We start from the raw sequence: 25,344 nt of genomic DNA, 5'->3' as shown, positions 1-25,344 counted from the left end.
GTCCCAAGTGCGCGTCCAGCGTCGTATAATGGAATGCACAAATTACTGTGTCCAGTCTCCTTTGTTGATCTTTCCTAGAAAGTGTCATCTCGTGGTTTCATTTCGATCAACTAAACGTGGAGCATTTGAATTTAGGAGTTTTCTGGGACCAGAAGGCAGAAAGTAAACCCTTTCAATAGATAGCTCTAAAACATTATGCTAGATTTATTATGGTTAACAGTGAAAACTGACGTGGGTGAACATATAATACAAGCAAAAACGTTACAGTAGACATGGGTTCGCAAGGTAGCTATTTGCGATATAGTTGCAAATATTTTGTTACGAGCCGCCACTGGCTTCAGTGTGAAATAGTTATCGTCTTATTACAACTGTATTTGAAAACTAAAATTTTTGCTCAAGTCCTCTTCTAATTGGGTTCAAGTTCCACCCACAGCTTTTTTCAACACGTTACATGTTATATTTATTATAGGTTTGTTTACATTTCCTGTGTTGCAGGTATAGAACTTCAGTGAGCACACTAAATATGACTAGGAACGTTATCAGTCAATGCCCACGTGTACTGTTCACTGGCAAAGCCGGTATCGACGGTCATGTCATTGTTAACAAATTTCTGGTAATAAGGTTTAGCAAATAAAGAGAGCGAGCTGGGTTTCGCACTGTCTTTGTTTCGGGAACCACTTTGATTTCCATGGAGGAGGTTTTCGGTCTTCAAAAATGTCACAATATGTGAGCGTAGAACATGTTCCAAAATTCTCCAACAGCACGACGCTTACAGTTTTCTGCGTCTATTCGACGACCCTTTTTTCCAATAACGAGGAACGCTTCGTTCCTCTGAGAGCGGTGTGCTGACCACACCACCCTCCTATCCGTATTCTCAACTGAGGGTGACACGGCGGTCGGATGGTCCCGATGGGCCACTTGTGGCCTGAAGACGGAGAGTCCTTAGCTCCTCTAGAGACTTACAGTACACAGCTGCTAGAAGAGGTGCAAGTTTTAGAAATAACTTGCCTTTCTTTCGGCCGCAGCTCACTCTCTTCGTCCACGACACCCAAAAAGCAGTAGATTACACGCGCCCAGGTAAACTCCGTGCTCCGTGACTTTGAAACATTTTCAAACTGCTGCATAATGAAGGAAATAAGAGCGTACGGAATATCAGACAAACTTGGTGATTTGATTGAAGAGTTTCTAACAAACAGAATACAGCATGTCATAATCAACGGAGAGAAGACTTCAGACGTAAAAGTAACATTATAATTTCGGGCGCGCCCGAAAGAAGTGATATAGTAATGGTCCTCCATTACTTTTCTATATATGACCTGGATGATGCAGGGACTGGCAATTGTCTCTCAACCGAAAGGAATGTAGACAGAAATATCCTGTAATGTGTAGTTTCACGATCACTGGAAGCAGTTACTTCCATAAAATACCTGGGAGTATGTGTACAGAGCGATCTGAAGTGGAACGACCACGTAAAAATAATAGCGGATAAGGCAGATGGCAAATTGGGACTCATTGTAAGAATCCAAGATATGTAATCGGTCAACAAGAGAGATAGCTTACAAAACCCTCTTCGGCCAATATTTCAGTACTGTTCATCACTCTAGGTTACTTATCAGATAGAATTGGTAGAGGAAATGAACCAAAGAAGAGCAGCACGTTTCGTTACAGGTTCATTTAGTAAGCGCGAATGCGTCACGGAGATGCTTCGCCAATCCCGTGGCAGACGCTGCGAGAGAGGCGTTCTGCATCAGGGTGTAGTTTACCGTTAAAAGTCCGAGAGAATACGTTCCTAGCAGAGTCAGTCAATATATTGCTTCCTCCTAAATACAGGGTGATTCAAAAAGAATACCACAACTTTAAAAATGTGTATTTAATGAAAGAAACATAATATAACCTTCTGTTATACATCATTACAAAGAGTATTTAAAAAGGTTTTTTTTTCACTCAAAAACAAGTTCAGAGATGTTCAATATGGCCCCCTCCAGACACTCGAGCAATATCAACCCGATACTCCAACTCGTTCCACACTCTCTGTAGCATATCAGGCGTAACAGTTTGGATAGTTGCTGTTATTTCTCGTTTCAAATCATCAATGGTGGCTGGGAGAGGTGGCCGAAACACCATATCCTTAACATACCCCCATAAGAAAAAATCGCAGGGGGTAAGATCAGGGCTTCTTGGAGGCCAGTGATGAAGTGCTCTGTCACGGGCTGCCTGGCGGCCGATCCATCGCCTCGGGTAGTTGACGTTCAGGTAGTTACGGACAGATAAGTGCCAATGTGGTGGCGCTCCATCCTGCTGAAATATGAATTGTTGTGCTTCTTGTTCGAGCTGAGGGAACAGCCAATTCCTGGGCTGCGAACAAATGCTTGCTGGATGCGTGCTACATTTTCATCACTCGTTCTCGGCGGTCCAGAACTTTTCCCTTTGCACAAACACCCATTCTCTGTAAACTGTTTATACCAACGTTTAATACACCACCTATCAGGAGGTTTAACACCATACTTCGTTCGAAATGTACGCTGAACAACTGTCGTCGATTCACTTCTGCCGTACTCAATAACACAAAAAGCTTTCTGTTGAGCGGTCGCCATCCTAGCATCAACTGACGCTGACGCCTAGTCAACAGCGCCTCAAGCGAACAAATGTACAACTAAATGAAACTTTATAGCTCCCTTAATTCGCCGAGAGATAGTGCTTAGCTCTGCCTTTTGTCGTTGCAGAGTTTTAAATTCCTAAAGTTGTGGTATTCTTTTTGAATCACACTGTATATCTCGCGAAAATACCATGAATATAAAATCGGAGAGTTTCGAATCCACACGGAGGCTTACCACCAATCGTTCTGCCTGTGAAACACGTGCGACTGGAACAGGAAAAGGGGGAAGCGGCAATGTTACACAAAGTAGCCTACTTCACACACCGCGTAACTTGCGGAGCATAGACGTAGACGTAAACAATAGATGGGAGCATCGGTTGATAACCTCTATAGTCAAATTTACTGCAGATTCGCAACTATTAGAGGAGCAGTTCCCCGTGTCACCCTCGAATTTGGATGTAATACAGCCGTTACAAACACTTTCTTACACCACTGGATCATCTCATAAATGTTGATATTACCGTACAGTTAACTTCTCCAGCTCTTCATCCTTATCATCGGGAGTGCTGTACACTTATCCCTGACAGAACTGGTCAGGTGATGTTGGAGGACAATGTAGAGGCCCTGATCGATCTACCCATCTGGGACCACATTGGCATATTAGGTTTCGTCTTATACCAGCAGAAAAGTGCGCCTGTGTACATCTGCATGTACCACATCCCCCCTACGGTCGCAGGTTCGAATCCTGCCTCGGGTATGGATGTGTGTGATGTCCTTAGGTTAGTTAGGTTTAAGTAGTTCTGAGTTCTAGGGGACTGATGACCTCAGAAGTTAAGTCCCATAGTGCTCAGGGCCATTTGAATCATTTTGAACCACGTCCCCCAATGAAGGGTGATGGCTGAAATCTGAGCATATTTGGATGAGGTCTCAACCGAAAAGTTTACTTTCGAAGTACATTAATACTAACCAGGACAATGTTTCGTAAGGAAGTCAATGGCGGTTCGTAGCCACGCATTCGAAATTATCTCGCAAATGTCTCATTTGGGAAACGATGTTTAATGTAATTTTTTTTGCATCTACCCTACTGTTTGGAAAAAGTGAAACACCATGATCGAGTGGGGTGGTCGCAATGAAATTTGTTCCACTGATTAGGGACCCGACACTACACACATGATTGCATTAGAGAGCTGTACATGTACTGTGGCTCTGGAAGTTCAGTACTGAGTAATGCCACCACGTGCTGCAATCAGAGCTGATAGACGTCGTGGCATGGACTCAAAGAACGCCTAAGTATTTTGCTGGGGAATACACTGCCACGCGGTTTGTCGGTGTATCCACAAAAGATCAAAAAAGCAACTGTCGCTGAAGGAGAACCTGAAAGAACAAGTTGCCGACCGACCCTATCTCAGAGTTGTTCGAGGGTGACATCTCAGGCTTTCGGACAGGCCAGGGAAGCAGTGGCACCCGTCGATCTTTGAAGAAGGGTTGCTCATTCCTCGCCACATGCAGCGGGCCGTTGTCCTGCTGAAGTATGGCGTGTGAAACGTCCTGCATCAGGGGCAGTGCCTCGGGCTGTAAAGTCTCCCTGTTGTAACGGTAGCTATTCAGAATGCCCTCGAGACTTAAGAGGCGAGATACTATCTTTCTAGGCAATGGCGCCCCAAACCACCACACTTGGAGTTTGTACGCTATACAACTCAACAATACACCGTCTGCACGCCTGCGTCCGTGACGGTGGCATGAAGCGCGTATGCGGTCATCACTGTAGTAGGACAAGACGAAGCGGGATTCGTCCAAAAATAGTACATTTCGCGACTCAGCATGCTAGTGTCGGCGTTCACATGCCCAGTGTCGTGTGTTGGGCTCCGGTCAGTGGAATCCGATGCAATGGCAGACGTGCCACCCTGCAGAAGATGGCGTCGAAACGTCGACACAGATTTTTCACACCCGTTGCTATGCTCCAACGTCATGCCAACACTGTGGACGAAGCTGTTCTGTCTGTTTCGGCCATACAGCCAAGCGGACAAGGAGGAAGTCATCTCGCACTGAGGTCATACCTTGTCGTCCATTATACTGTCGGCGCTGCATGCGGCCCTCTTCTCTCCTTTGGTTCCACATACGCCTTATTGTTGAATCAGCGTACCCTGCACGAGACGCAATGTCACGGAACGGACAACCATTCTGTCCCGTTCGAATGCACTTATCCTGTGATGTCTGTGAGGCATAGTGGCACTCGGTTACAAGTTTCCACGTCGTATGACGGCTTCGTACCGACTGGCATTGCGCAACACAAAAGAGGTCGCTGTCTTATGGTGGCGTGTTGCAGGCCATAGCTTCTGAGTGTTGCACTTTTTACAAACAGTAGCTTCAGCCTTGTCGGTTTTCTGTGTTAATTGTGCTGATTGGTTTGATAACACAGTTATAAATGTAAATGTAAATTTATTTCAGTGGTCTCTCGCTGTTTTTCTGAGTCGTATTTACTTTACAGAAATTTCTACAAAACTAAAGTAAACATAGACTGTATTAGGAGCTAAGTGAAAAGAGCTTGTAAAGATACTGGAAAAAATTCCCTTTTTTACAAAACATTTTAATATTAATACTATATACTTTAGGAAACGTTAAGGTGCCATAGCAGTTCTGACTTTACGCTTGATAATGGAAGCAAGACTGAAAAAAAATCAAAACACACTCATAAGATTTGTGGACCTATAAAAAGCGATCGACAACGCAAAATGGTGCACGGTGTTCTAAATTCTGAGAAAAATAGGGATAAGCAAAAGGGAAATACAAGTAATTCAGAACATATACAACAACCAAGAGGAAACAATAAGACTGGAAGACCAAGAACGAAGTCCTCAGATTAACAACGGTGCAAAACAGGACTGCAGTCTTTCGCCCCTACTGTTCAATCTATACATCAAAGGAGCAATGACGGAAAGAAAAGAAAGGTCCAAGGCAGGGATTAGAATTCAGGTTGAAAGGAATTCAATGATATGGTTTGCTGATGTCATTGCTATCCTCAGTGAAGCTGAAGAAGATTCACAGGATATGTTCAGTGGAGTGAACAGTCTAATGAGTACATAATATAGATTGAGTTTAAAGCAGAAAAGGCAAAAGTAATGAGATGTAGAAGAAATGAGAGTAGCGAGAAACTTAACACCAAATCACTGGTCACGAAGTCAGGGAATTCTGTTACCTTGGCAGCAAAATAAACCACGATGTACGAAACAAGGATAAGGTAAAGAGCCTACTAGGGGCAGTCTACTGGAAACATAAGCCTCGGTTTGAGGAAGAAATCTCTAAGAGTGTCCTTGTGGAGCACAGCATTGTGTAGTAGTGAATTACGGACTGTGGGAAGACCGAAACTGAAGACAATCGAACGTTAGAGTTGTGGTGCTTCTGAAGCATGTTAAATCAGGTGCTCTGATAGGATGAGGCATGAGGAGTTTCTCCGAAGAAGTGACGAAGAAAGTGGCGTAAGCAAAACGCCGACAAGAAGAAGGGACAGCATGATAGCACGTGTGTTAAAATATCACGAAATAACTTCCATGTACTAGAGGGAGCTGTAGGCGTGAAAATTGTAGAGGAGGGCAGAGATTGGAGTACATTCAGCAAATAATTGAGGAAGTGGAACTCTGAGATGAACAATTTGGCGCAGGGGGAGGGGGGGGGGGGATGCACGGTGTTCTAAATTCTGAGAAAAATAGGGATAAGCAAAAGGGAAATACAAGTAATTCAGAACACATACAACAACCAAGAGGAAACAATAAGACTGGAAGACCAAGAACGAAGTCCTCAGGAAGTCCTTTTGGACAGGAAGCCACATTCTATGGAACTGTATTTCACCTAGTAACTAAGCGGATAAGAAGCCAACGTCTAAAACTTCCAAACGCATTTTTAAAATTGTGTACCTTCTGTCTGGTTACAAACAGATTTTATTCGCTTGAAACGAGCAATAACGCTGTTTCTTTGTGCATGACTGTCTGCTTTTTCCTAGTGTGGTACTGTCAGAGGTTGAGGAGAACCCGTGGTTAAGTGACAAACTTCGGCTGCGGGATGTTTAGTGTTGCCCTTGTCCCACCATTTTCTGCTCGCGAACAAACCGGCTAGTCGGTCACAAACGACCTGCAATTTTTCCTCTACCAGTTGGTTAATAACTTTCCTGTACGCTCGCCCTTGAACCTCAGTACGAAGGGTTCCAGATCAATAGCCACGCCTCCACTCATTGCTCTCTTTTCTGTTTCCTTTCGCAAAGCGCCCTTGGCGGTCACCAACACGGCCTCACGTCCTCCGCCTGTGCGTTCTCCCAGGTACTTGTGGCCTTAGCCACGAATCGCTGGTGGCTGGATCTAATATATCCACTGCAGTCCCATGCTGTTTCTGTTGCTGCTACTTTTCGTCAGTCGATGATTTATTTCAGTGGTCAACACAAAATCTTTTTTTCAGTTACAACAGTAGTACACCCTGTCTCTGTAAAATAATTCACCCCTCAATCCAGATCTAATTTTGGAATTTCTGTACCGGCCTCAGTTTTGATGTAACAACAGTTTTGGAAATGACTGCGGAAGCTTATATGATATAATTAGGTATCTGCCAAATGACACGTTCTCACAAAAAGACCTGCAGTTGGTTTAAAAAACAAACTATTAGTTCACAAAGGAACCAAGGTAACGAGTTACACAAGATTAAAGATAAGTAAAAAATCAAGCTTAAGAATAATTTCTCCCCGGTTTGTCTCAGGAACGTCGATGCGTAAGGACCAGCAGTCAGACAATATTGCAGTAGTCCTGTTTCCTGAAAACACTTTTACATTTGAGAAATGTCATTGTGGAAAACTGCTCCAAGTTCCGAGAAGAAGTCCAAATGGTCATTCAAGAACTGTAGTTAAGTGACATGTTATATCCCGCAAGTTTCTTGTATAATATCGAGGGTAGTTATCTGCCTTATGGTTGTCTTAAAATTTTTTGTTGACACTTGTGAAAGACAATCACACCATTCTTTCAACATAACTCGACAAATTAAGTAAATGTGTATCAGAAATAATCCGCATTCACAGGAGCCACTGCTTTCGCCAATCCATCACTGTGACACACAGGCCCTTTAGCAGATGATAGATTACGATATTGCACAGTTTTCCTTGTTTTCGGTGTGATTCCATCTATTTTTCTCAGACAGATGGTTCGAATGGCTCTAAGCACTAGAAGACTTAACATCTGAGGTCGTCAGTCCCCTAGACTTAGAACTACTTAAATCTAACTAACCTAAGGACATCATACACATCCATGCGCGAGGAAGGATTCTAACCTGCGACCGTAGCAGCAGCGCGGTTCCGGACTTCAAAATGGTTCAAATGGCTCTGAGCACTGTGGGACTTAACTTCTGTGGTCATCAGTCCCCCAGAACTTAGAACTACTTAAACCTAACTAACCTAAGGACATCACACACATCCATGCCCGAGGCACTATTCGAACCTGCGACCGTAGCGGTCGCGCGTTTCCTGACTGAAGCGCCTAGAACCGCTCGGCCACTCAGGCCGGCTTCTCAGACAGAAATATCAATCTGTTGTACTTAACAGTGCGTAAGGTATCCAGGATCTTAGAGATTGGTCAAAGAGCTAGTCTGAAGGAGGAAAGAATATTAAACTTCACGAGTTGAGAGGATATGTAATGTTATTTCAGTGATTACAAAACTGGGTCAGATTTACTAAGAAATTGGCAATATCAGCTCACTTATGTATGACGTTGAACTCGCTCGGCCTGGATGCACGCACTCTTTGGGCTGTAAAGCGTACCATAAAGCAGTTGTGTCCACTCCTGAGCTGGTCCTTGATATTGAGACAGAGCTGACGTCAGAACTGATCCCTCACATGTTCTGTTGGGGATACATGTGAGGGTCATGCTGGCCATGGGAGTACCTCAGCACTACGCACACTATCCATAGAGACACACGCCATGTGTGAACAAGCACTGTCCTGTTGAAAAATGACACAGTCATACTGACGCATGAGTGGTAACACACGAGGATGGAAGATATCCATGGCATACCACTGTGTCGTCAGAGTATCCTCAGTCACTTCCACCCGTGACTGTAAGTCACAACTGATGGCTCCCCACAGGAGTGTCACATCTGTGCCCCTCTCCAGGTCGGCGCCATATTCGCTACCATGTTCATTTGGGGTATTGCAGAACCGCGATTCATCACTGGGCAGAATGCGATGCCATTCATCAGCAGTCCATGCGTCCCCGCTTCGGCACCCCTCCAAACGCAGCTCTTGTGATGTTAAGGGTAGTCTACGCATGGAATTGTAATTCCCTAGCTCGGTTCATGGTGGTCACCAAATAATGGTGCTGGATGACACAAAATATTGCAGGAAGTACATTACTTATTCTCGGGTGGCAGACGCAAATTTGAAGTGGTGGTCAGGCGTGCTCAGTCGGGACCTTGACAACGAGCATAGAGTTCACATAGTGCAACAACAGGCTACTGTACATCGGTATGTGCCACATATATGGGTAGTGTACGACTCGACCAGCCAGCCAATAGAGGCCAACAATGAGACCCCTTTCAAACCCTCAGGTGCTGATTAGGCTGTCTTATGCGAGATTACTGTGGCATCTACGTGTCCTTCACAGTAATAGCTCATTATCTGACGCTCTTCAAGCGTCTTGTATGCCCTAGCTGACCTGGTAACAAAACTAAACACGAACAACACTCTGGCTGCCGTCCTGCCTGTCACAGAGAATTGTAATTCTGATCATTTACATCCAGGCCAATGGTACGTACTTGTGCGAAGTTGTTTTTGTTATTTTTACTGTGGCCTTCGGAGATTTCCACTCAGCCGGCCTCCAATACATGATATGTACAATACAAAAGGGAACACCGAATCACATTCATCACACATATGTAGCCAAGATTCACATAGAATGTTTACAAAATAGTTAAATCATGATGCGTTCAAACAAAGTTTTTGAAACCAGCCTAAAAAATGGTTCAAATGGCTCTGACCACTATGGGACTTAGCTTCTGAGGTCATCAGTACCCTAGAACGTAGAACTACTTAAATCCAACTAACCTAAGGACATCACACACATCCATGCCCGAGGGAGGATTCGAACCTGCGACTGTATCGGTCGCGCGGTTCCAAACTGAAGAGCCTAGAACCGCTCGGTTACCCCGGCCGGCAGCCTCAAAAAGCACTTTGTATTTTTATTGACCAGTTTCTCTCTACCTAGGAACAAGAGCATCGTCAGAATAATCACTGTAAGAGATACAGGCTGAGATAATACGGAAATCTTACAGTGACATTACGTAAAGTAGGTATTCTACTTCCAGTATGCTGACTTACGTTTAAAATTGTCTGACAGCATTAAACATTACCTTTTAAATCACCATACTGGAAGTAGAATATGTACTTCACTTAATGTCGATGAAAGTTCAGCGTAATATCTTAGTTCGTATCTTTCATAGCGTATATTTTGATGATGATCTTTTTCATTTGAAGAGCAAACTGGTCAATAAAATACACAAAGTGTGACTTGTGCCTGTTTGCAAAAACTTAGTTTTAGCAGTATGTCCCTCCTGCAGGCAATGCCTGCTCTTGGTAAATGATACGTTCAGCTATCAAAAAGTAATGTATATTTCAATACAATGATACATCATGCCTTACGAGTAGGAAATTGTTCACTATGCACCAAACGCTGCAGTATTTCGGTTTTCGTGTGGTGTCGCAGTGGGCAGCCGAAAGTGATATGGTCGATGTCCTCCTCAGCGCAACAGTCACATAGGGACGAATCAGTCAGTTGCAGCCGATAGAGATTCAGCCGGCACCTCCGTGGTTAAAGCGGCGGCGGGACATGGTAACGAGATACTCTGCGATACAAACCAGGAGAATTCCACGGTTGTACAGGTATATGTGGTAATACAGCTACGTAATGCCGTCTTCTTTGCTGGTACGATAGGCGGCACTCATTGTTCCCCAAGGTTCTGATCCACTGCCGCACGTGTTGCAGTAGGTCTGTGTGAGAAACATGTTCGTACGATTTTATCCCGTGGTGAATGGCACTCTGAGCGAGACCGTCGACATTTCCATTGCCCTTCATACCATCGTGCTGCGCCTCTACCCACAGCATTGTAATTTTCTTGTAACGACGCTGTAGTGTTGCAATAAAGCCTATGATCTGGTAAACCAAGTAATTGCTCGTATTATTCCCTATGGGCAGTAGTGGTGATCGCGAGTCCGACAGACTAATGATCGCATCTGCACTACTGCCCATAAAATTGATACACCAAGAAGAAATGGAGATGATAAATGGGTATTCATTGGACAAATATATTATACTAGAACTGACATGTGATTACATATTCACGCAATTTGGATGCATAGACCCTGAGAAATCAGTACCCAGAACAACCGCCTCCGGCCCTAATAACGCCCTTGATACGCCTGGGCTTTGAGTCAAAGAGATCTTGGATGGCGTGTACAGGTACAGCCGCCCATGCAGCTTCAACACGATACCACAGTTCATCAAGAGTAGTGACTGGCGTATTGTGGCGAGCCAGTTGCTCGGTCACCATTGACCAGACGTTTTCAATTGGTGAGAGATCTGGAGAATGTGCTGGCCAAGGCAGCTGTCGAACTTTCCTGTATCCACAGAGGCCCGTACAGGACCTGCAACATGCGGTCGTGCATTATCCTGCTCAAATGTAGGGTTTCGCAGGGATCGAATGAAGGGTAGAGCCACGGGTCGTAGCACATCTGAAATGTAACATCCACTGTTCAAAGTGCCGTCAAGGCGAACAAGAGGTGACCGAGACATGTAACCAATAGCACCCCATACCATCACGCCGCGTGATACGCCAGTACGGCGGTTACGAATACACACTTCCAATGTGCGTTCACCGCGATGTCGGCAAACACGGATGCGACCATCATGACGCTGTAAACAGAACTTGGATTCATCCGAAAAAAATCATGTTTTGCCATTCGTCCACCCAGGTTCGTCGTTGAGTACACCATCGCAGGCGCTCCTGTCTGTGATGCAGAGTCAAGGGTAACCGCAGCCATGGTTTCCGAGCTGATAGTCCATGCTGCTGCAAACGTCGTCGAACTGTTCGTGCAGATGGTTGTTGTCTTGCAAACGTCCCCATCTGTTGACTCAGGGATCGAGACGTGGCTGCACGATCCGTTACAGCCATGCGGATAAGATGCCTGTCATCTCGACTGCTAGTGATACGAGGCCGCTCGGATCCAGTACCGCGTTCCGTATTACCCTCCTGAACCCACCGATTCCATGTTCTGCTAACAGTCATTGGATCTCGACCAACGCCAGCTGCAGTGTCGCGATACGATAAACTGCAATCACGATAGGCTACAATCCGATCTTTATCAAAATCATAAGCTTGATGGTACGCATTTCTCCTCCTTACACGAGGCATCACAACAACGTTTCACCAGGCAACGCCGGTCAACTGCTGCTTGTGTATGAGAAATCGGTTGGAAACATTGCTCATGTCAGCACGTTGTAGGTGTCGCCACCGGCGCCAACCTTGTGCGAATGCTCTGAAAAGGTAGTCATTTGCGCATCACAGCATCTTCTTCCTGCCGGTTAAATTTCGCGTCTGTAGCACGTCATCTTAGTGGTGTAGCAATTTTAGTGGCCAGTAGTGTATATCTAAGCCATCAGCATATGTAAGACACACTAGAATTGGAGTGAGCTTCGCTGTAAGTACCGAGGGAGCTGGAATAAGGCACGGTGCTGTGTCTGTTCGTCACTTTGCGCTTCGAACGCCATCTGCAGTACGTGATCCATTTGTGTAGAGACGGTGCGCATCTTACGAGCCACTTAAAAAGTCCTTTAACAGTTCTGGGCTCATATTAGGTTTCATGTGTGGTGTATCCGTTCGTGTACGAAGTTACGTTGACGTCTTCTGGCTGCTTCACTTGATTTTATCGAGCAGTTTATTTTCTGGTCGTTACCCAACTGGACGGTGGGAAAGATGCCGGCGCTAGTTGCATTTCTTGGAGCAATTCCATGTCTCAATTCCACGGCTGTGGGATGAGGTGTGTGTAGAAGATTGTATCGGGCAGAAAGTGTTGCTGCGGCCCTACATCCTCCTGCCGGCGCTATCAGGGGGCCTGCATCCCGCGGTGCCGAGGTCGCTACCGGAGCGGGGCAAGTCGTGACGTTGCCAACAGCAGCAGCAGCAGCAGTGAGGCATTAAGGAATGGGCGGTAGCAGCGCTGGCCGCCGGTCGTGACTTCTGCCCAAGGCTCCCGTGGATCCGCTCTGCTCCACAACTGTGCCAATGTCAAGCCAGCGATTACTGCAGTATCTCATCGAGAAGCAACAACTCTCCAGTATTTTCTTGAATATCAATTGCCAACGGAGGCACTGGTGCGAGAACTACTGGCCGGTACACGATGCTGAAGGTTACCATTTGGAATCGCTGCTACTTTAGCCTTCACCTCTTTTAACAGTCAGGTTCTGAATAATTAGCTTACCAGTTTTTGTTCTCTGCTAGGGATTCTACAGTGAATAAAAGGAACGCGTTTGCTGACAAGGAGGGTGACGACTGAGAGCGAACACAAGTGGAATGCAATGGTTAACTACGAGGAGTTTTCGGCGCTGCGTCGGAGGCAGTACCAGGGAGGCAGGCTCCGAGTGACGGATTCACCCGAGTCGTTCATTGCACTCTGTCAGGTGGCACACTAGCTTTAGCAGAACTAGAGACGCTACCGACTTGTAAACCATCACCATCATTTGGCTATCTCTCTTACGGCAGTTCGAACTTCATAGATCTCCATGTTTCTTTCATCTTCGTTCTTTGGTATACTCTGTAAGTAGGCTGTTTAGGTTTTTATATTGGTAACGCCACGTAGCACTCTGTATGAAAATCACTGACTGTGCTGTGTGCAGTCTGTGGCTGGTTTGCATTGTTGGAATTTGCTATTGTAGTGCTGGGCAGTCGGATGTGAACAGCGCATAGCGTTGCGCAGTTGGAGGTGAGCCGCCAGCAGTGGTGGATGTGGGGAGAGAGATGGCGGAGTTTTGAGAGCGGATGATCTGGACGTGTGTCCATCAGAGATAGTAAATTTGTAATACTGGATGTCATGAACTGATTATATATATATATATATATATATATATATATATATATATATATGACTTTTGAACACTATTAAGGTAACTACATTCTTTGTTCTCTATCAAAATCTTTCATTTGCTAACTATATGCCTATCAGTAGTTAGTGCCTTCAGTAGTTAGAATCTTTTATTTAGCTGACAGTATTGGCACTCGCTGTATTGCAGTAGTTCGAGTAACGAAGATTTTTGTGAGGTAAGTGATTCATAAAAGGTATAGGTTATTTATTGTTAGTCAGGGCCATTCTTCTGTAGGGATTATTGAAAGTCAGATTGAGTTGCGCTAAAAATATTGTGTGTCAGTTTAGTGATGATCAGAATAAGTAAAGAGAGAAATGTCTGAGTACGTTCAGTTTTGCTCTGTTTGAAAATCAAATAACGTAAGGGGTTTATCAGCACAGTAATTCATTAATTTTTCTAAGGGGACGTTTCAACTCCTTGCGGCCTAATTACGTCATGCTGCATCTGGTATCTACTTCTGCCCTTCCCCCTCTTCCCCGGAATGACATTTTCAGTTGCTGCTTTCCAGTTTAGCTTCCTCCGATGTTAGCTGCGCCGACCTGATTGGCTAACGCTAACACAAATTAAATCCGTAACGGCGCAACGTATCGAATTTCTTCCTAAAATTATTTCTATGCACAACCTGACCTGAAATATCTTTATAAGCTGAAACTTCGTGGCAGATTAAGACTGTGCGCTGGACCGAGACTCGAACTCCGGACCTTTGCCTTTCGCGGGCAAGTGCTCTACCACCCAAGTACGACTCACGCCCCGTCCTCACAGCTTCATTTCCGCCAGGTAGAGCACTTGCCCGCGAAGGGCAAAGGTCCCGAGTTCGAGTCTCGGTCCGGCACACAGTTTTAATCTACCAGGAAGTTTCATATCAGCGCACACTCCGCTGCAGAGTGAAAATCTCATTCCTTACAAGCTTTTCAAACTGTTTCTGACCGCCCTATATTTAATTTTCAGTGTTTAAATATGAATAGCTATTACTGGAAGTATGGACCACTGAATTCTCTTTTCGTGAAGAAATACCCAACGACTTAGGGCAGTGGTTAAGATAATCGACTTGCATTCTGGAGGAACGGGGTTCAGTTCCCTTTTCGGGGACCCAGATTCAGGTTTCCCGTGAGTTCCCGGCGCATGCCGGGATCTTCCCTGTGAAAATGACACTGTCGAATACCTTCCATATTTTCGTGGCGCCTGCTCTTGCGACTCGCCTCTAATGACGTTCGACGATAATCTGCCTTCGTTTCCTTCCAGAAGCAATCCAGCCATTAATCCCAAATATGACTTTTCGTACTTCCAGGCCGTTCCCATACCCTTTTGCGTCGTCTGTCGTCCCCTGATTAATTTATCAACTTTCGTGAAATTTCTTGGCCCTAAGAGCAGAGGATGACTAGAACCACTGCAACAATTACGCCATCTATTGGAACCCAGTTTGTGTTCAGAGTTCACAAGCGGGTTCAAAAATCAATTGATGAGTAGGTTTCGATTTTTACGCCTCGGTAGGTTCAACTTTTAATGGGAGAGATGAAACATTTTGGAAGCATGATGTCTGAGGTCTATATTTGAGACGATATTCTGTAGTATAAATAACTAGGTGTCATTCAGTTCTCCTCTACAGGTATGTTTCCCTTCTGTTCAGCGATTTATTTGTTTCTCTTTACACAAACTGAAAAAATGTCAGTACATCATACGTTTCAGCTGTTTTCGTATACTAAGATTCAGTTCTATCTTTTTGTCCGCTAATGCATGACGAAGCATCTTCTCCTGCATCGTGCAATTTGTCTTTTTCATGGAGTGCATTCTTAATACTCTTATGAAATATGGCTTCATGATACTTAACCAAACTATCGTGTAATTTCTCAAAGCCCCTTTGTAGCAGGTTTGCAGTTCTCTACTTTTTCTTGGACGTGACCAGTAATTCGCTATCGATTATCAGTATTCTGCGTTTTAAGAGACCGTTCTTTACATTATTTATCATGTTTTGAAAAACTGAATAAGTACACTACAACTGACGTTCAACATCCCTTTACCTGCAACGACACTAAAGTTAATGTGTTACCATACCCACGTTGGTTATTTTATTTTACAGCCCAAAGTCAAGTCGAAAGGCCACCCAATCACTTGAAACAATAAATTTATGGCATTCACTCGGTGTGCAAACACACTGTCCTGACGTGGAAAACATACTGAGCACCAATATTTTTGCAGTGTAAGAGTTTCATTGCTTTGCAGCTGTATGTTATTGTACTTAAGTAAGCACATCACTGTTATCACCAGTACGTTCCATCGTTTTCTCTATAAACAGGGCAACATTTCCCTGAAAAGCGCAGCCAGTTCGACATGCTTGGATGTACGAATATTTTTCTGAGTTTTTTCGAGAGTCTGAGTGCTTACTTTTCATGTTTCGTCGCAATGAGTAACGCTCATTGATTTATCGATGAAAAAACAGAGCATTGATAGCAAAGCAGACACTGCGATGCGTGCCGAACGGAAGGCAATTCAGATACAGAACACTTAATCGGATGCGTCAAAACAGTTCCGCGTGATGTACATCGGCCCAACTACTGCAAATCTGATTTTTTTGTCAACCTTCTTTTTTATGCACTGTCGGATAATTGCAGTCCGGCCGAACGCTCTGGCTGTGATTTTGCACCGCTCACTGTGTGAAACGAAAGCCCAGCTGATGGATGAGCTTCATTAGATTCGTGTTGCCACTAATGCGGTGTGTTTCTGGGCTAATTATCCGGCGCGCGCGTGCGAGTGAAACGAATGTGAATTCGTTAGCAACTGATGCGTTTGCGAGCTGCGTCTGTGGTCCACATATGCCGACCGCAATTGGTTGCACGCTGGTGGAGCACACAGAACGTTTCTGCCTATGAATTATGATACGGACATTTTCCGGAAATACAGAAAATACAGATTATTTGATCAGTTCTAACTCACCTCCATTAAACCGATTATGTTTAATGTCTTAATACTAGTAAAAAAAGCACTACGTCTTCAGGCCACAAGTGGCCCATCGGGACCATCCGACCGCCGTGTCATCCTCGCTGAGGAGGAGTGTGTGGTCAGCACACCGCTCTCCCAGTCGTTATGATGGTTGTCTGTGACCGAAGCCGCTACTATTCGGTCGAGTAGCTCCTCAATTGGCATCACGAGGCTGAGTGCAGCCCGAAAAATGGCAACAGTGCATGGCGGCCATGATAGTCACCCATCCAAGTGCCGGCCACGCCCGACAGCGCTTAGCTTCGGTGATCTGACGGGAACCAGTGTATCCACTGCGCAAGGCCGTTGCACTCTTAATGCTAGGGCAAATACATGTTCTTGTATTATGTCCATTATAATTATCCGGACTGTTATGCCGTGGTCGGTTGATGAACTCTGTGTCAATTCTCAGTCTCCGGCTGCGGGAGACATCTTCAAGCTCGATGGAAGGTCCAACACACCCACTGGCTCGCTACTGACTGCCGCTAAATTCCGTGTTCGCGCGCTCCCGCCCCGCGGCGTGACGTCACGTGTTTTGAAAACGTCAGTGCAATTGGCCGCTGTCCGTCGCCGTCGATCGCCGTTGCCATCACCCAGCAGTGGACGGGTGGTACACATCTTCTTTAACACCGGCATCCATATACCGTTTAATTTCATGCCTTACTCCTTTCGATTGAAATTATTAAGGTGTTCAGCAATTTCGATTGCCTCCCTGTAGAGCCTTTCGTAATATCCGCATGTGGCCGCTGATACTTGCGTCTCCTCGAAACGAATATTGTGGTTCCCTGGCTGAAAAGCTTGCTCCGCAACAGCTGATCGTTCCGTTTCTCCTCTTCTGCAATTGCCCTTGTGGTCTTCCAAAGGTTTAGAAACAGTTCTTTTAGTGGTACCCACATAAACATCTCCACAGCTGCATGGGATCCTACACACTTCAGCTTTTTCCAATGGTTTGCGAGCGTCCTTGGCACGCTTAAGGTATTCCTGTACCTTCCTGGTGGGCTTGTAAATTACGGTAATATTCCGCTTCGTCAAGATCCTCCCTATTCGTTCCGTTACATGTTTAACAAACGGCAGGAAAACCTTAGATTTTGCAGTAGCCTGTACGTCTCTATTGTTTCTGCGTGGCTACCTCAACGCACGTTTTATTTCGGTGCACGAATATCCGTTCTTCCTTAGTGCATTGTGGAGATGTTCCATCTCAGCGTCGAGCAACTCAGGTTCACAAATATTTCTAGCTCTGTCCGCTAACGTCTTGATAACACCCGGCTTCTGTTGTGGGTGGTGGTTCGAATACCGGTGCAAATAACGGTCCGTGCGCGTGGGTTTGCGGTATACTGAGTGACCCAAACTACCATTTTCGTTTCTAAATACAAGCACATCGAGGAAATGTAATTTTCCGTCTACCTCCTCCTCCATTGTAAACTGAATTCTCGAGTTTATACTATTCAGATGTTCGTGGAACCGGCTTAGTTCCTCCCTGCCATGTCTCCACAGCACAAACGTGTCATCCACGTATCGGAACCATACATTTGGTTTTTTGCTGTCAGTACCTAAGGCCTGTTCTTCAAATTTCTCCATAAAGAAGTTTGCAATTACGGGACTTAAGGGGCTACCCATAGACACGCCATCCGTTTGCTCATAAAACTGTTCATTCCACTTGAAATATGTGGTCGTCAAACGTCGGGAATTGACACAGAATTCATCAACCGACCACGGCATAACAGCCCGGATAGTTATAATGGACATGACATTTCCGGCGGTGAAAGTCTAGATTTTAGTGTTCTTGTATTCTGTATTTGTCTGCTTTAGAGTTAGTGTTATGTAGTGTGAGCGTTTGTTAATAAGCTAAATCTGTCGGGCTTCCTATGAAAATTATAAGTCGCATTTGAGCATTGGAACGGATCATTATTGAATAGCAAGAAGATGCACACTGGACTCGCATTCGGGAGGACGAAGGTTCAATCCCTCATCTGGCCATTCTGATTTAGGTTTTCCGTGATTTCCCTAAATCGCTCCAGGCAAATGCCGAGATGGTTGCTTTGAAAGGGCACGGCCGACTTCGTTCCCCGTCCTTCCCTAATCCGATGAGACGGATGACCTCACAGTGTGGTCTCCTTCCCCAAAACAACCCAACCCATCCCAAGAAGACTCTGGGCCATGGACACTCGATGGCGCTATATTTGATGCAACGCTTGGTCCACGTGGTCGCACGATCCTACTTTATTATTACGATTTTTCGGAGTTCCGATTAATTACTGTGACAGTAATAAGGTATTCGACATTACCGATAAAGGATTACTTAACAGGAAATACTCTATGCAATCTTAACACACACAGACGGAAGATTCTATATGACTAGTACATTGTGCATGCATCAGCTTCTTCTGGCAAAACGTTTCGAAGTTAACCTCCAGCTTGTAACTAGTTACTTATAAGAACAACCAGACAGAACTGCAGAAAAGATGTTTGTACTTACTGTACACAAATAAAGCCCAGAAACATCACAAAATCAACTGCACTAGCTAATTAAACTTCTGTATAGGTTGACCGATGCTGGCACAGGTTACAGACAACGAAGATAACAATGATTTGTAACAAGACTTCTGTTGTATTCTCTCCACTGGTGCATACTTTGTATTAGATACTTATTAATTCCTGAGTAATAAGTAAATGAAAAATTAGACCGTAGTGTATCACTGTAGAAGGTAGCGAGGTAGTGTTTCCTTAGCCCACAGTATTGTACATCCGCCTAAACGTCAACGGAACGAGATATGGCAGTGATTAAGCCAGTGGACTTGTATTTCAGAATATCCGGGTTCAAATCTACGTCATCCCAAATTGGATCTTCTGTATTTCCCCATAATCCGTTCAGGGAAAATGTGAGAGGAGTTCCCGAAATAACGTTATCGCATCTGTTAATGGTACCTAGCTCCGACACTTTTGATTTCGCTCTCGGGGGAAATGGATTGTGTTTCCACTGTTCAAATCACTTCTAAAACGTTGTTTCAACAGCTATTCGTGAAGAAAGTTGCCGTAAGGTGTGTCGATCCTTGTACCACCTTCAGCATTCATATTCAGCGAACTGTGTTAAAGTGTGCAGAGGAAGTCATATCCAGTACAACTAAGATCGAATAAAACCCAAATCAAGTGGCGATTTGAGCGCCGACACAATGGGCCTATACCAGGGTTCACGTAATTCGTGTTCTGCGGGAAAAATGATTACAAATAAGCGGTTTTTGTTCGTCATTTTGATGATACTTATACTTTTTTAAAAATTTTGATACGATTTTTGTGTTATTTATTATTTAAAACTGAAGTAATCACCGAATAAAAAAGTTTTTCTCATTTCTTAAATATTTTAATAACCTTACAAAAAACCAAGATATTCCATCTGAGTACCAGGAATTTTGAGTGTTCTGTCAGAGGAAAAGTATGGGAAGCCATGGTCTAGAAAAGTCTCTGTATAAGCACAAATTTGTTTTATTTCTACCGACTTGGTTATTAGACTACGTGAGATTTATGTGGGAGGAAGTAATGTATAGAATGATGCTTTTGGTTGTTCAAATGTGTGTGAAATCTTATGGGACTTGACTGCTAAGGTCATCAGTCCCTAAGCTTACACACTACTAAACCTAAATTATCCCAAGGACAAACACACACACCCATGCCCGAGGGAGAACTCGAACCTCCGCCGGGACCAGCCGCACAGTCCATGACTGCAGCGCGGAGACCGCTCGGCTAATCTTGCGCGGCGATGCTTTTGGTGCAATAACAATTAGCCTCCCCCTCTCGCAACACCGCAGTTGGAGCCTTTCCGTGATACTCCAGCACTAACTAAACCAATGTATTAAAAAAAATACGCAGCACTTCTTGGAATATTTTGTATAAATCCTATGTTTAAGGTCGCAGAGGAAGTAAGAACAGCTCAGAATCGAACGAGTGTTTTTAAAGACACTGCATTCTTGGATGTAAAACATATCCTCAGAGCTCTTCCTCTGAGGCGTAGTCTGGCGTCCGCCTTTGTTACGACTGGTCCTCGCTTAACGCATTCAGGACGCATTCTCCTAAACATTTTACATATGTGTATACTTGAAAGGAGAGACAGCATTGGTCTTATATTTTTGTTTATTATCGCAAAATCGATTTTCGGTCACTTAGTGACCATCTTCAGTGCTGTAATATATAACTTAAATTAGTAAGCACTGGTGTCAATAAGCTTACGGCGATCACATAGACTTTGCGATAATAAACAAAAATATACGACCAATGCTGTCTCTCCTTTCAAGTATACCCATTATCTGGTCGTAGTGCACAGGACACTATGGAGTCGCCAATCAATAATAATTTTACATATGTGTTTGCTGCCAGTGATTGATCACTGCATAAAGTATACTTACAGCAATTTACCCTCAATAAGCTGCATTTGTTTACGTTGTGGGATATCGACAATAAATGTTGATCCTCTGCTGGTGTTTCTACCATTTGTTACAATTTTCTGGCGTTGTGACTTCCTCATAGAGCTTCCGAACTTATCTATCATGATATCAACTTTTTTGTCATCAGTCTCCTGAATGGCTTCTCTTGCGCTAACGTTGCAATCAAAGTGCTCAATTATTGGATACAGTCCAACCTCTACCTTAGCCCACACTTTTTACCCCCTAGAATTCCGTCAGGTCGCACAGAAGTTATTCCTTGACGTCTTAACGGATATTCTATCATCCTGTCCCTCCTTCTTGTCAATTTTTTCCTCATATTCTTCTTCTCGTCCATTCTACAGAAAATCTCCGTATTTCGTATTTAATCATTCCATCTAATTTTCAACACCCTTCTATAGCCCACATCTCCGATCCTTCGATTGTCTTTTTTTCCGTTTTTCCCACAGTTCATGATTCACTGCCACACAATGCTTTGCTCAGATGTACACTCTCATGAATTTCTTCCTCAGATCGGTGCCGATGTTTGGCACTAGTAGACTTATTTTGACCGTGAATGCCGTCTTTGCTTGTGTTAGTCTGGTTTTTTGATTTTCCTTGCTTCGTCTATCACGCACTATTTTACGTCCAAGATAGCAGAATTTCTTCACTTTGCAATTCTCATTTCTGTCGTCTTTCTTCGAGATACTCTCAGTCCATATTCTGTATCCATTAGACTATTTATTCCAGTCAACAGGTCCTGTAATTTATGTTCACTTTCCCTGAGGACACCAATGTTATCTGCGAACCTTATCGTTACTATTCTTTCACTCTGAAGTGATTCCAATCTAGAACCTCTCTTCCTTTCTATCAAAAATAACGAAGAATATCACGGTACGTAATTCTTGATGTGTCTGACTTCTTGGACACTGAGGTGGCAGTTAATTAGAACATTCTGAATCGATATCTCACCATCAGTACCTTATTGTTTACAACGAAACTTATCTTTTCTCGCCGGCCTAGGCTGTAGCTATGAAATTGCACACTTGGACTTGTGGTTCAGAACACACTAAATGAGCCACGATTACTGAGTGGCACATTGATACAAGTTCAGAATGGCGTATCAGTGGCTTCACTAGTCACCAGAAAACACACACTTGTTGATATACACTCATGCTCATAAATTAAAGATAATGCTGATACATGGTGAAACAACGCTCTCGTGGGCGGTTTGCGGGTTTAAATCACCTCGGGGTATGACCGTGCGGTGCATTTGACCTGCGGTCGTCGCACGGTGGCGCTGGCAGCAGTCCACATACGCAGAGGTGTGTTGGTGCATGTCAGAGTACGGTGTAGCAAGTAAGTGTGCAGACGTTTCCAGACGTGCTAATGGTGACTCTGTGTTGAAAATGGCTCAAAGAATACATATTGATGATGTTATGAGGGGTAGAATACTAGGGCGACTGGGGGCTGGTCAAACACAGCAGGTCGTAGCACGGGCCGTCCGTGTGCCAAGATTGTGACAACGATTCCAGCAGACAGGAAACGTGTCCAGGCGCTACAGTACGGGACGCCCACAGTGTACAACACCGCAAGAAGATCGATATCTCACCATCAGTACCCGCAGACGGCCACGAAGTACTGCAGGTAGCCTTGCTCGGGACCTTACCGCAGCGACTGGAACAGTTGTCTCCAGACACACAGTGTACAGGCGTCTGAACAAACATGGTTTATTCGCCCGGTGCATTCCACTGACCCCTGGTCACAGGAGAGACCGTAAAGCCTGGTGTCAAGAACACAGTACATGGTCATTGGAACAGTGGTCCCAGGTTATGTTCACGGACGAGTCCAAGAATAGTCTGAACACTGATTCTCGCCGGCTTTTCATCTGGCGTGAACCAGGAACCAGATACAAACCGCTTAATGTCCTTGAAAAGGATCTGTATGGAGGTCGTGGTTTGATGGTGTGGGGTGGGATTATGATTGGTGCACGTACACCCCGGCATGTCTTTGAGAGAGGAACTATAACAGGTCGGGTGTATCGGGAATTCATTTTGCACCAGTATGTCCACCTGCCTTTTCAGGGATCAGTGGGTCCCACCTTCCTCCTGATGGATGATAAAGCACGGCCCCATCGAGCTGCCATCGTGGAGGAGTACCTTGAAACAGAAGATACCAGACGAAAGGAGTGGCCTGCCTGTTTTCCAGACCTGAACCCCATCGAGCACGTCTGGGATGCTCTCGGTCGACGTATCGCTGCACGTCTTCAAACCCCTAGGACACTTCAGGAGCTCCGACAGGCACTGGTGCAAGAATGGGAGGCTGTAGCCCAACAGCTGCTCGACCACCTGATCCAGAGTATGTCAACGCGTTGTGCGGTCTGTGTACGTGTGCACGGTGATCATATTGATGTCGGGATACAAGCGCAGAAAACAGTGCTTTTTGTAGCACGTGTTTTTCGGGACGGTTTTCTCAACTAAACTCCAACACCGTGGACTTACAGATCTGTGCCGTGTGTGTTCCCTATGTGCCTATGTTATTAACGCCAGTTTTGTGTAGTGCCAGGTTGTGTGGCACCACATTCTGCAATTATCCTTAATTTATGAGCATGATGTAGTTCTGATACCGTTGGCGCGTAGGCACAGTTCACAGGAGAGGGAAGTTTCTTCACTCTCCGACGGTTGACACGGACTGTGTCACGGCGGATAGGCAACATAACGACGTTACTCAGACAGGAACTTCCTGGAAGTGGCAAGCATCCGACCACGGACAGAATTGCCTCCCGGCCACTGGCGACGCTATTTCAAGGCAGAGGCGCCTCGGAACTACACGAGGTACAGCTTCTCCGTAGCGTCTCATTGGCGCCTCGTGATACCGCTTTGCTGTGCTGTATCTCTGCGGTGGTCGATACTTCATGCATCGTACATGACGTGCTTACTCCGTTGAGAACTGAGTTTCATCCAGTGTGAAAGTAAACACTCCATTTCCAAAACTGGTTTTCTGTCGCATACCTGACAGGACGCTGTGGCAGTTTTTGCGTATCTTCAACATGGACAAATGCAATGAATGTGGATGATATGATACTCTATGGTATTCTGCGGTTTGAATTCAGTCTGTTTTTTTAGCAGTTGAACTGATTTGATTTTGTAAATGGTACTGACAATATTATGCACATGTATTATGCATTATTCACACTATAACTTCTCCCGGATAATTATTTTGTTCAAATTGCACAAGAATTCCACCTGACGTAGTGTAATAATGTTGACTGTAAGTTGTGTTCATATCACTAAAATTACAGATCGTACATCAGAGCTTTTATAATTTTTGTCTTCGAAGGATTTAAATATTCTTAGCAAATTGATCATGAAAAGGAACCACAGAATACCACCCGCACACAACACTGACGTATGCTACCACAAATATTTTTCTTCGTGATTCGTGCGTAGTTTAATTTTGGCCTCATACATCAGCAATGAAATCTTGTTCAACAATAAATACCATCAGCACTGTTCTTAGAAAATGCAGTCTGATTCGATTAAATTTTTTCTTTTATAAATAGAGTTCGGTACCACCAGTGCACATTTATTTCTTACACATTGGAATATTGTTTGCAGTTTCAAGTAATTTAAATTTGCCGCTGTGATAAAAGTTAAGATGGCGGCCAACAAAAGATAGAGGATATCTTTTTTAATTAAGATTTTCCTTTGCCCACCAAAAAAATTATTGAATTGTTTTGGAAATTAGTTTAAAACGAACCGATGCTATTTTCAACTAGAAGGACAGACGAAGTTGCTATATAATCCCAACTAACAATGCCTGCGCTTCTTGCAGCTATGATAAAACAATCAATACAAAATTATAATTAAAAGAGGAAGTGATTTTTCAATAATTAATCATATATAGTTTTAACGCATTTGGCTCTATTTTTTTTTACCACCAAATGTACATAACAGTACAATAATTTTATATTAAATGTTTTTCATTCAACAGACCTCAAATCGATTCGCGTCTTGCGTCGGCGACGTACATCAGAAGAAGACGACAAAAGGGTACAAAACAAAAGAAAAGAATGACATAGATTAACAAAGAATGTGAGACAAATATTGTCTCTGTTTTACATAATTATCATCTTTTTAAGAAATAATTACATAATTGAATGAATATCATTGAGTTACGTAATTTTCCACACATTCATATT

At 44.3% G+C, this 25,344-nt stretch overlaps 1 protein-coding gene across 1 annotated transcript in view; it reads left to right on the top strand.

Moving 5' to 3' along the window:
* Positions 1–25,344, top strand: part of LOC126482070 (gametogenetin-like) — a 406,404-nt gene that overhangs the window by 160,477 nt on the left and 220,583 nt on the right. The window lies entirely within an intron of this gene.

The sequence above is a fragment of the Schistocerca serialis genome, chromosome 5, assembly GCF_023864345.2.
Source record: "Schistocerca serialis cubense isolate TAMUIC-IGC-003099 chromosome 5, iqSchSeri2.2, whole genome shotgun sequence".
Taxonomy (NCBI): Eukaryota; Metazoa; Arthropoda; class Insecta; order Orthoptera; family Acrididae; genus Schistocerca; species Schistocerca serialis.
This window is presented reverse-complemented; position numbering and strand designations above follow the sequence as displayed.